Raw genomic sequence first — 11103 nt, 5'->3', positions numbered from 1 at the left:
CTCTGTTTCTATCTCTTATTTCATAAACTTGCTGATTAGCCAAAATATGATGCGGAAAGAGAGATTTAGAAATCTGATTGGATACTAATGCCATAAACAAGAGTGTCAATTTGTTAAGTCAACAATAGGAGTCACTGTGCACTTACTCCTCATGAAGGATCTCTGTCCTTAATGTGCTGTACATTGTGATTTAATGCTATAACTAGTACTCAAACAGTATTTTTCACTTTGTGTTTCTATGTGGGTGCAAACTATTGAAATCTTTACTTAATATATGCTAAACTGATCTTCTGTATATAAAGATAATTGAAAATGAATCTTGATATGAATGGAAGGGGAGAGGGAGAGGGAAAGGGGAGGGTTGCAGGTGGGAGGGAAGTTATGGGGCGGGGGAGCCATTGTAATCCATAAGCTGTATTTTGGAAATTTATATTCATTAAATAAAAGTTAAAAAAAAGAAATCTGATTGGAGCAAATGCCAAATCATGTCAAACAAAAAATAACTTTGTGATGTGTCAAAGTGGCATGATTTTCCTAAAGACCCTAGAGTGCAGACATTCACCCTCATACTGTCCCAAGAGCCACCATTCCTGCCACAGCTGGCTGCAAATGACTGGAAACATATAGTGTGTCCTGCCAGGAGAGTAGGAAGCAATTACAAGGAATCTGTGTTTTAAGTAGGCATGTTCCAATGATCATTTTCTTATAACCAAAGTAACTTTCCAAGTGGGAGGGGCTAACATGGGGAAATCTTACAAACAGTGAGGCAAAGTTGATGATGCTTCATGAAGTGTTGGGGTTAGACTGTACTAGCAATATTTACAGAACCAAAAACAAAAGTTGATTAAAAAAAAAAACTATGGAACTCCTAGAATTGTTTGTTCTCTATCCACTTGTTTCTCATTTAAGAAACCTTTCTGGGGACTGGCATTGCTACTGGCATTCCATATGGTAGTGCCCAGCCCTGATCATTGCAGCCATTTTAGGAGTGAACCAATGGATGGAAAATCGATTCATTCTCTCTCTCTCTCTCTCTCTCTCTCTCTATCTCTCTCTCTCCACCTCTCTCCATCTTTCTCTGTTGTTCTTCCTTTCAAATAAATAAATGAATAATTCTCAAAAAAAAAAAAAAGCCTGCCTTTGATACTCATCTTCAGAGCAATTGGACAAAATTCCTCGAAGAGCATTTCATATCCAAAAGTGTCTTTGGTAGACCCCAATCTTCTGAGATTCTCCTGCAAAAAAATAGCTCAATGGTCCAGTGAGTTTGAGAAAGGCTGCATGTTGTATCCCTGGATGAGAGATTAGGGTTTATGGTGCACCTCACCAAATCAAAGGCTCCAAGAAATTTTACAATAAAAACCTACTTACTTCAGTATTTTCTGCACTAATTTCACCATTTTCCAAGTGATTTGTAAAACAATATAGTAGAATCAGAATTTCATGGGCCACACTCTGGGATATTTCCTTGGGCCACTGCCAGCGCTACTGAGTTGCTAGATCAATATTTCTGCAAAGTGTATTTTCCACCACTTTCCTCTTCCTCATTGTGCCTTTGCCATGACGGGCCTCTTTCCTCAGCCTTGTTCAGACTCCAGACATTCCCTACTTAGGAATTCAATACCTGCTGTTTCCTCTACCTTGAACTCTTTTCTTCCTAACATGCAGTGGCAGGACCAGCGCTATACATAGCAGGTAAAGCCACTGCTTGCCAGCATCCCATATGGGTGCCAGTTCGAGTCCCAACTTCTCCACTTCTAATCCAGCCCTCTGCTATGGCCTGGTAAAGCAGTAGAAGATGGCCCAAATCCTTGGACCCTGCACCAATGTGGGACACCTGGAGGAAGCTCCTGGTTCCCGGCTTCAGATCAGCGCACCTCTGGCCATTGCAGCCACTTGGGGAGTGAACCAGCAGATAGAAGACACCTCTCTCTCTCTGTCTCTCTCTCTGTCTCTCTCTGTAACTCTGCTTTTCAAATAAATAAATAAATAAGATGGCTAATTTTTACTTCTCTTGAGTGTTCGTTCAGTGTCGCTCCCCGTCTTCGTGGAGGAACGATACAGGACCCTGCGCTGTTCTTTCGTCTGCTCGGCCCTCCCCGGGTTTGCTGCTGGTTCTTCCCGGGTGGGCTACCATCCCTTCCACCTCCGTGGAAGGGCGGTTCCCCCTGCCACTTTCCCCACTTCTGCGGGGGAGTGGCACACTGCCGGCCGGCTCTCTCGGGGGCTGCACAGGTGTTCCTTCAGATAGATGTTCCTGGTGCATGTTGTCTCTCTCCTCCTTTATAGTCCTCTTCCACCAATCCCAACTCTGCTACCCACACGCCGAGTACGCTGCTCTCCTCCAATCAGGAGCAGGTCCTGCTGCTTATTGGTTGAACTGGAGGCAGCTGTGTAAAAGCTGTTTCCTCCTCTCCCAGCGCCATATTGTGGGAGAGCAGATGCATAGAATAAGTCTTAATTCGAGTAACAGTCTAGTCCGAGTTGCTCCCCACAGTTCAGAAGTCAGCTTTTCAGAGAATCCTTGGAGATGATGAAATTCAGATGTTGAAGCCCTAGCCCCCAGTCTGACTATACTTCAAGGTATGGTCTTTAAGGAGGTAGACTCAATGAGGTCATGAGGGTGAGGCCCTGTACTGCAGGGCTGATGTTCTTAGAAGCAGCAGCAGAGACACCAGGAGCCAGGAGACAGAGAAACAAGGTCAGGGAAGGACACAGTGAGAAGGAGGCTGAGTGCAAGCCAAGGAGGGAAGCCTCAGGAGAAACCAGGCTGCTGGCTTCTTGATCTTGGACCTCCAGGCTTCGGCACTATAGAGATTCGTTTCTGTTGTCTAACCATGCAATCTGTGGTATTTTGTTATGGCAGTCCTGGCAGACTAATACACCTTCCCCGGCAACCTCACCTAATAATGCACCCCCTGTTATTCTCTCATCTCCTGTCTTGCTTTATTTTCCTGCAGAGCACTTATCACTACTTAACGTTATATATTTGAAAGGCAGTAGAGCAGATAAGTGTTTGGGTTCTGGGCGCAAACCCTGACTCCACTGCCTTCTAGCATCACAATCCATGAGAAGTTGCGAAAGCTCCATGAGTGTCTCCATTTGTAAAATGATGGTGACAGAGCTGGTTCTCCAAAGGCATTGCTATCAGCATGTAACCAGTTACACCATGTGAAGTGCTTAGCTTAGTACCTGGAACAACACAAGCACTCAACAACTGTTGGCTGCTCTAGGTTATTGTCTGACTAACCCACTGAAATGACAGCTCCGTAAAGACACACACTTTCTCCTAGCTATGTGGATGTCCACAGCCTCCAAATCCATGCCTCTAAGGCACAGGTTAAGACCTCAGTCAGTACTGGTTACCTGCTGACTTTTTAAAAGTCACAGGGAAGTGAAAATGACCTACACAAGTTAAAATCACTTGGATAAAAAAAAAAAGTTGGAGGACAAACAATACCTGATTTCTTTTTTTTTAACTTTTATTTAATGAATATAAATTTCCAAAGTACAGCTTATGGATTACAATGGCTTCCCCCCCAATAACGTCCCTCCCACCCGCAACCCTCCCCTTTCCCACTCCCTCTCCCCTTCCATTCACATCAAGATTCATTTTCGATTCTCTTTATATACAGAAGATCAGTGTAGCGTACATTAAGTAAAGATTTCAACAGTTTGCTCCCACACAGAAACATAAAGTGAAAAATACTGTTTGAGTACTAGTTATAGCATTAAATCTCAATGTACAGCACACTAAGGACAAAGATCCTACATGAGGAGTAAGTGCACAGTGACTCCTGTTGTTGACTTAACAATTTGACACTCTTGTTTATGGCATCAGTAATCACCCTAGGCTCTTGTCATGAGCTGCCAAGGCTATGGAAGCCCCCTGAGTTCACCGACTCTGATCATTCTGATCATATTTAGACAAGGCCATGGTCAAAGTGTAAGTTCTCTCCTCCCTTCAGAGAAAGGTACCTCCTTCTTTGATGACCCGTTCTTTCCACTGGGATCTCACTCGTGGAGATCTTTCATTTAGGTTTTTTTTTTTTTTTTCCCCCAGAGTGTCTTGGCTTTCTATGCCTGAAATACTCTCATGGGCTTTTCAGCTGGATCTGCATGCCTTAAGGGCTGATTCTGAGGCCAGAGTGCTGTTTAGGACATCTGCCATTCTATGGGTCTGCTGGGTATCTCACTTCCCATGTTGGATCGTTCTCTCCCTTTTTTATTCTATCAGCTAGTATTTTCAGAAACTATTCTTGTTTATGTGATCCCTTTAGTTCTTAGTCCTATCATTATGATCAATTGTGAACAGAAATTGATCACTGGGACTAGTGAGATGGCATTGGTACATGCCACCTTGATGGGATTGAATTGGAATCCCCTGGTATGTTTCTAACTCTACCGTTTGAGGTAAGTCAGCTTGAGCATGTGCCTAATTGCACATCTCTTCCCTCTCTTATTCCCACTCTTATATTTAACAGCAATCACTTTTCATTTAAGTTTCAGCACTTAAGAAGAATTGTATATTGATTACAGTATTCAACCAAAAGTATTAAGTAGAACAAACAAAAAAAATACTAAGAGGGGTAACATATTAAGTTGCTCATCAACAGTCAGGGTGAGGGCTGATCAAGTCACTGTTTCTCATAGTGTTCATTTCACTTTAACAGGTTTCCTTTTTGGTGCTCAGTTAGTTGTCACCTATCAGGGAGAACATATGGTATTTTTCCCTTTGGGATTGGCTTATTTCACTCAGCATAATGTTTTCCAAATACCTGATTTCAAAGCTTATTCTAAAGCTGCAATAATCAAGACAGAGTGGTATTTATACAAAGGTTAATAATGAAATCAATGGAGTACAATAGAGAATGCCAAAATAAACCCACAAAAAAAAAAAGCCCCATAGGTCTTTTCTAAAAGTTCACAAAACAAAGATTTTTTTTCATTGAATAAATACCTTGTAGTCTAAACTTGCCACCTGAGTTCTGAGCTCTTGTTTTTGTATTTACTGTACTTTTGCTGCTAGCCGAGACTACTTTAATTGACCTAGGCTAATGAGCAAAGTCCAGAGGGGCAGCTGGAAAGTCAGAGGGATGTAGGCTCACACTACAATAGTCAGTACATCTGCATTGTGAGCAACACCTCGTGTCAAAAAAACAGCACGCATATTTTTACATCACTCCACTTCATTTAAAAGGCATTATTTTGATAGTTTTGCTTGTATTTGATGTTTTACGCTGTTTTGCTATATGTAATTTCATATTTCAGTTATCAGTCAATGGTTCTTTGGCACCTTCTTCTGATGAACTTCAGAACTTCTATTGCTCTGATACCATTACAATGAGTCATCCTTTATGGCTCAGTCAGCCAAATGCAGAATTTAAATCAGATGCCTGGTGAATTTAGCATTACTTTAAATTGGTTGCAGTTGGCTATGTAGGTTGCAATTGGCCAGCTATCACTAACAGTACAGCATAATATGTGGTGTGACAGCAATTTCCTGAGAACTTTTTCCTAAATATCAACTTGTGCAATTACTTGTGCCTTAACTCTTCATGTAAATCAATAGTGGGAGCACTTGCTCTGTCTTCACCAATGTAGACATTTCCAATTTTATTAATGATAATTCCTAAATGGTAAAAATACAAAGAATTTTATGTCATTACAGCAGCAAATTTCATACTGTCTATGGAACCCCACGACAAGTTCTGGCAAACCCAACAGATTACCAGCGTGTCAAACATCTGCATGTTTCTATAGATTCTGTGCCTACATGTCACCCTGAGAAACCAGCTTTTATGGGGACATGAGCCTTTAAGGATAAAAGATCTTAAACTCTGAAGGATGTTTTAATAAATTATAATATTTAATATTCTAGAAGTTCTCAGTGATATTCATAAATCAAGAACATCTTTTATACTTACAATGATCAGAAACTGAAACTCATAAAGCAATACCATAGCATACAGCATATTAAATACTTAGTGATACATCCAAAAAGAAAGTTCAGCTGATATACTGAAAACTGCACAGAGAAAACTGTTCAGAGAAATTAAAGAAGATTCAAATAAATGGAAAGCTATGTCATGCTTATGGGTCAGAAGACCCAATTCTTTCTCCATATTGACGTACAGAGTCAGCAAAATTTTAATCAAAATCCTAGCGGGTTTTTTATAGAAATTTATAAGCTGACTTTCTAAAACTCATAGGGAAATGAAAATGAACTATACAAGCTAAAACAACTTGGAAAAAGACAAAGTTGGAGGACAAACAATAACTGATTTCAAAGTTTATTCTAAAGCTGCTGTAATCAAGACAAGAGTGGTACTGGTGCAAAGATTAACAATGAGATCAGTGAAGCAGAAGAGAGAGTGGAGAATGATGAAATAAACCCACACAAAATGGACTTCTGATTTTTGACAAAGATGCAAAGGTAATTCATTGGAGCAAGTAGTGCTGAAATAATAACCATATGTAAACAAAAAGAAAAGAACTCCAATCCACACCTCTCACCAAACAAAAAATAACTCATTTAGGTTATGGACCTAAATATCAAACCTAAAGCTGTAAAACTTCTAAAAAGACAATAAGAGGATATTTTTGTGACTTTGGGTTGCACAAAATTTCTGAGACATGAAAAGCACAATCCATAAAGAGCAACTTGACAAATTGCTTTTCATCAGAATTATGTGGTTTTTTGTTTGTTTTTCTTTTGTTTTGTTTTGACAGGCAGAGTGGACAGTGAGAGAGAGAGACAGAGAGAAAGGTCTTCCTTTGCCATTGGTTCACCCTCCAGTGGCTGTCACGGCCAGCGTGCTGTGGCTGGCGCACCGCACTGATCCAAAGCCAGGAGCCAGGTGCTTCTCCTGGTCTCCCATGGGGTGCAGGGCCCAAGGACTTGGGCCATCCTCCACTGCACTCCCGGGCCACAGCAGAGAGCTGACCTGGAAGAGGGGCAACTGAGACAGAATCCGGCGCCCCGACCGGGACTAGAACCTGGGGTGCCGGCGCCGCAGGCAGAGGATTAGCCTAGTGAGCCGCGGCACCAGCCAGAATTACGTGTTTTGAAAGACATTGTTGAATGAATGAAAGATAAGACACATACTGGGAGAAAAACATTTTTAAATCAAATATCTGATAATTGACCTGTGTCCAGAAAATATAAATAACTCTCAAAATTCAGTAAGAAAACAAACTACATAACTTTTATTAATGGATAAAATAGCTGAATGGGCATTATGGGCATTTCATCAAACAAGACAAATGTCAGATAAGCATGTGACAAGATGTTCAACATCACTAGGGAAGTGCATATTAAAGTCACAATATACCAATTCAAACCATTGGAATGTCTAAAATTTAAAAGATTCACCATACCAACAGTTTCTGAGTATGTGAAAGAACGGGAATTTTCAAATGATGGAATATAAAATGGTATAACCACTTTGGACAACTGTTTGGCAATATCTTAAAAAGTCAACATACATCTACCAGAGGATCCAGTCATTCTACAAGGTGTTTTCCCAGAAGAAATGAAAGCACTTGTTCTTATGAAGTCTTGTACCAGATGTGCATAGAACCTTTGTTTGTAGTGTCCTAAAACGGAAAACAACCCAAATATCTACCAACAGGAGAATAGATAAACAAAATACTATTCAGCAATACAAAGTAACGAATTATTAATATAGACAAGTTAATTTCAAATTTTAAGTGAAGTAATCTACACATTAATAGGGTACGTACTATATGATTCCATTCTAGAAGATGCAAACAAATGAGTAGGAACAGATAGTTGTTAAGTAGATGGCTGAGAATCAAAAGGTTGAAACAGAAAAGGAACATGAGAACACTTAGGAGGAATGAATATATTCATTATTTGATTGTGGTGGTAACTTCATGGCATAAACATATGTCAAAACATATCAAGTTATACACTTAAGTATGTGCAGTTTATTACATTTCAATAATACACCAAAATAGCTACTTTAAAAGAAAATAGAGGCCGGCGCCGCAGCTCACTAGGCTAATCCTCCACCTAGCAGTGCTGGCACACCGGGTTCTAGTCCCGGTTGGGGCACCAGATTCTGTCCCAGTTGCTCCTCTTCCAGTCCAGCTCTCTGCTGTGGCCCGGGAGTGCAGTGGAGGATGGCCCAAGTGCTTGGGCCCTGCACCCCATGGGAGACCAGGATAAGTACCTGGCTCCTGCCTTCGGATCAGCATGGTGCGCCGGCCACAGCGCGCCAGCCATGGCAGCCATTGGAGGGTGAACCAATGGCAAAAGGAAGACCTTTCTCTCTGTCTCTCTCTCTCTCACTGTCCACTCTGCCTGTCAAAAAACAAAAAAAAGAAGAAGAAGAAAGAAAGAAAGAAAGAAAAGAAAAGAAAAGAAAAGAAAAGAAAAGAAAAGAAAAGAAAAGAAAAGAAAAGAAAAGAAAAGAAAAGAAAAGAAAAGAAAAGAAAAGAAAGGAAAAGAAAGGAAAAGAAAAGAAAAATGTTGAAGTCTACTTCCAAGAGTATACTCTCAAAAACTTTTGGTGCCGACCTGGATGATGTCAGATTCCGTCTTATCTCCTGCCTCTTTTGAAATCTTCTTTTGCCACCATTTCCCTCATTTTTCCTGCAGGCTTCTCTCTTGTCCCTGAGTGCCTCCCTTCCTCTCAGCTTCTTTCCTGGTCCTCTTCCTTCCTTCCATATCTTAAAAGAGAGCATTCTTTCGGGTCGGATGCTGGTCTTTATTGTCATGTACACTCCTTCCTGAGCAATCTCTCCAACTCCTTGACTTAGCCACCTTCTATAAGTAATAAACCCCAAATCTACATGGCAAGCCTTGTCTTTGCTCCTGAACTCCTTATTTCCCACCAGGTTCCTGAACATCTCGACAACACTTCCAGTTGAATGCCTACAAAACTACACGTCTCTCCATCCAAACCTGCTGCCCAACCTTGGAATCAGGCCTCCACTTGTACCACCACCATCCAAGTCAGATACAGTACAGAGAGCTTGGGCTCTGGATATGAATCTGAATTGGAATCCTACCGTTGCTACTTCTAGATTGATGTATATCGTGGGCATCTCATTTACCCTCCCTGTGCCTAAGTTTTTCATCTGTATAACAAGGCTCAGAAGGTTATGTGAAGATGACTCATAGTAAGTGATTAGTTATTATTGGTTAGTGTCCCTGGCACCACCTCCCTCTCTCCATTGGATCATTCACTGGGGTTGTCCTGCAGCCTCCCTCTCTGTTGTCTCCTATGTCAGACTCGCATCTTGCTACAGTGATGAGACAGCCTATTCAGACCTCTTTAGTTCATTTGGTAAAGTGCTGCCTAAGTGATTCCTGGACCCAGGTCACATCATGCATGTCCATGATCAGAGAACTTTGTCTGGTCCTTCTTGTCCAAATAGAATAGTTCTTAGCAGTCTATTCAAGAGTCTGTAAGCTTTGACAGCACTGCACCCTCTCAGCGTACTCCTTACGACACTCTCTGAACTCTGTATCATTTGATTACTCTCAGTCCTTGCCTATCTTCCGCAAACCCTGCCCTGCCTACTGTCATATGTTTGTTTGAGGAGGATTTTCCTAAGCTACCCATCCCACAGGTTTAGCTCAAGTGCTATCTTCTTAATGAACTCAGCCCAATCCCTTGGTTGGAATTAATCAGTCTCTCTTCAGCACTTCCACTATACTTTGTTTATATGTTGGTCTAGGGGAATGACAATATTGTCATTTACATATTTACCCATTCCCCTTACTTACCTTTCTCCTGGCATGTAATGAAACCTTGCAAACAGAATGAAACAGGAAGAAAGAGCATGACAAACTGTCTACCTACCAACTGCCTAACATCTGTCTGGAAATGTCGCCTGCTCATAGAGGCTGTTTGAAGACTGACATGCTGCAAATTACTGTCTTGTCGGAGCTGAAGGAGCACCAGAGAGCGTCTCAGTGGAAATGGTAAGCCGGATAATAGCAGCAACACCACTTCTGGGTTCCTCCAGAGGGGGAAGAGAAGCAAATCAAGTGCACTGAATGTACTTGGGAGACTAAGACATCTCTCTTCTGAGGAGGAAGCTGTTTACTCTTCTCCTGCTTGGGAATGCCAGGCAGCAGCGGAGACCCTCTCCAGTTTTTCTATTTTGTGAATTAGGATGTAGACTTTACAGCTGGGATTAAGTCTCTGCATGGCCATGCCAAGTCCTTGATGGAAGAATTTGGGAGGCCCTGGCAACATCTTGACCTTGACATCTGGTGCCAGTAACTCACGAGAGTAGCTGCCAAGGGGGTGGGGACAAGGTTAGCCTCTGAGAAGGAAGATGAACCCTGGGAGGTGGCTGCCATCCCCATTCCTCCACCAAATTCTCAAAATTCTCCAGGGAATCCTTTGAATGTGGAAGTGAGTCTTTAAGTCCATTTTAAGTTAATAAGCCAGCATCTTTGGAAATTTTTCTGCTAAAGCAGTCACTGGCACTCAATATAGTCAACAAGTCATTTTCAGCTTTACCATTTGTCAGTTTCTTACTTTTTCTTTTCCCAGAAACTTGGGAGCACTCTCCTTATGATGCTGGGGCCACTGCCTGCAGCCAACAGCAGGCCATGGATAGAGTAAGCAGAGCAAGGCTGAGCACAAGCTATTGCAGCAAGCATCAGGGGCAGGTGAAACAGAGCCATTCGCTCCCTCCTCCACTGTTGTCATTTATGGCTATTTCGGCTTCGGTCTGTCTCCACTCCCATTGGGCAGGTGCCATGCCTTTCTTTTCTTTGGCTGACCAGCATCTGTCCCAGAAGTGGGTTCCAGGGAAATTAATTGTCAATAAGCCTACTAATGCAAACTTTTAGAGAAGGCTTCAGAGGAGAGCACACAAGTACTGGGAAGAGGGTTTACTTGTGGAAAGAATCTCGTTTCTCCACCCCTGGTATAAGTTTCATCATCTATGGGTATAGGAACATTCACTTTTTTCCTAGACACACGTACACAGGTAGAATAGCATGACTTCTCTGTAAGTTTTAACTCTGAAATTTAAGAAATACAGGGAAAATTCTTCCTATGTCTGGGAACAGTTGAAGTCAGGTACTTTTCATTCCAAATGAACTGAAGCCAA

The sequence above is a fragment of the Oryctolagus cuniculus genome, chromosome 5, assembly GCF_964237555.1.
Source record: "Oryctolagus cuniculus chromosome 5, mOryCun1.1, whole genome shotgun sequence".
In the NCBI taxonomy this organism is placed as follows: domain Eukaryota; kingdom Metazoa; phylum Chordata; class Mammalia; order Lagomorpha; family Leporidae; genus Oryctolagus; species Oryctolagus cuniculus.
Note: the sequence above shows the minus strand (reverse complement) of the source record.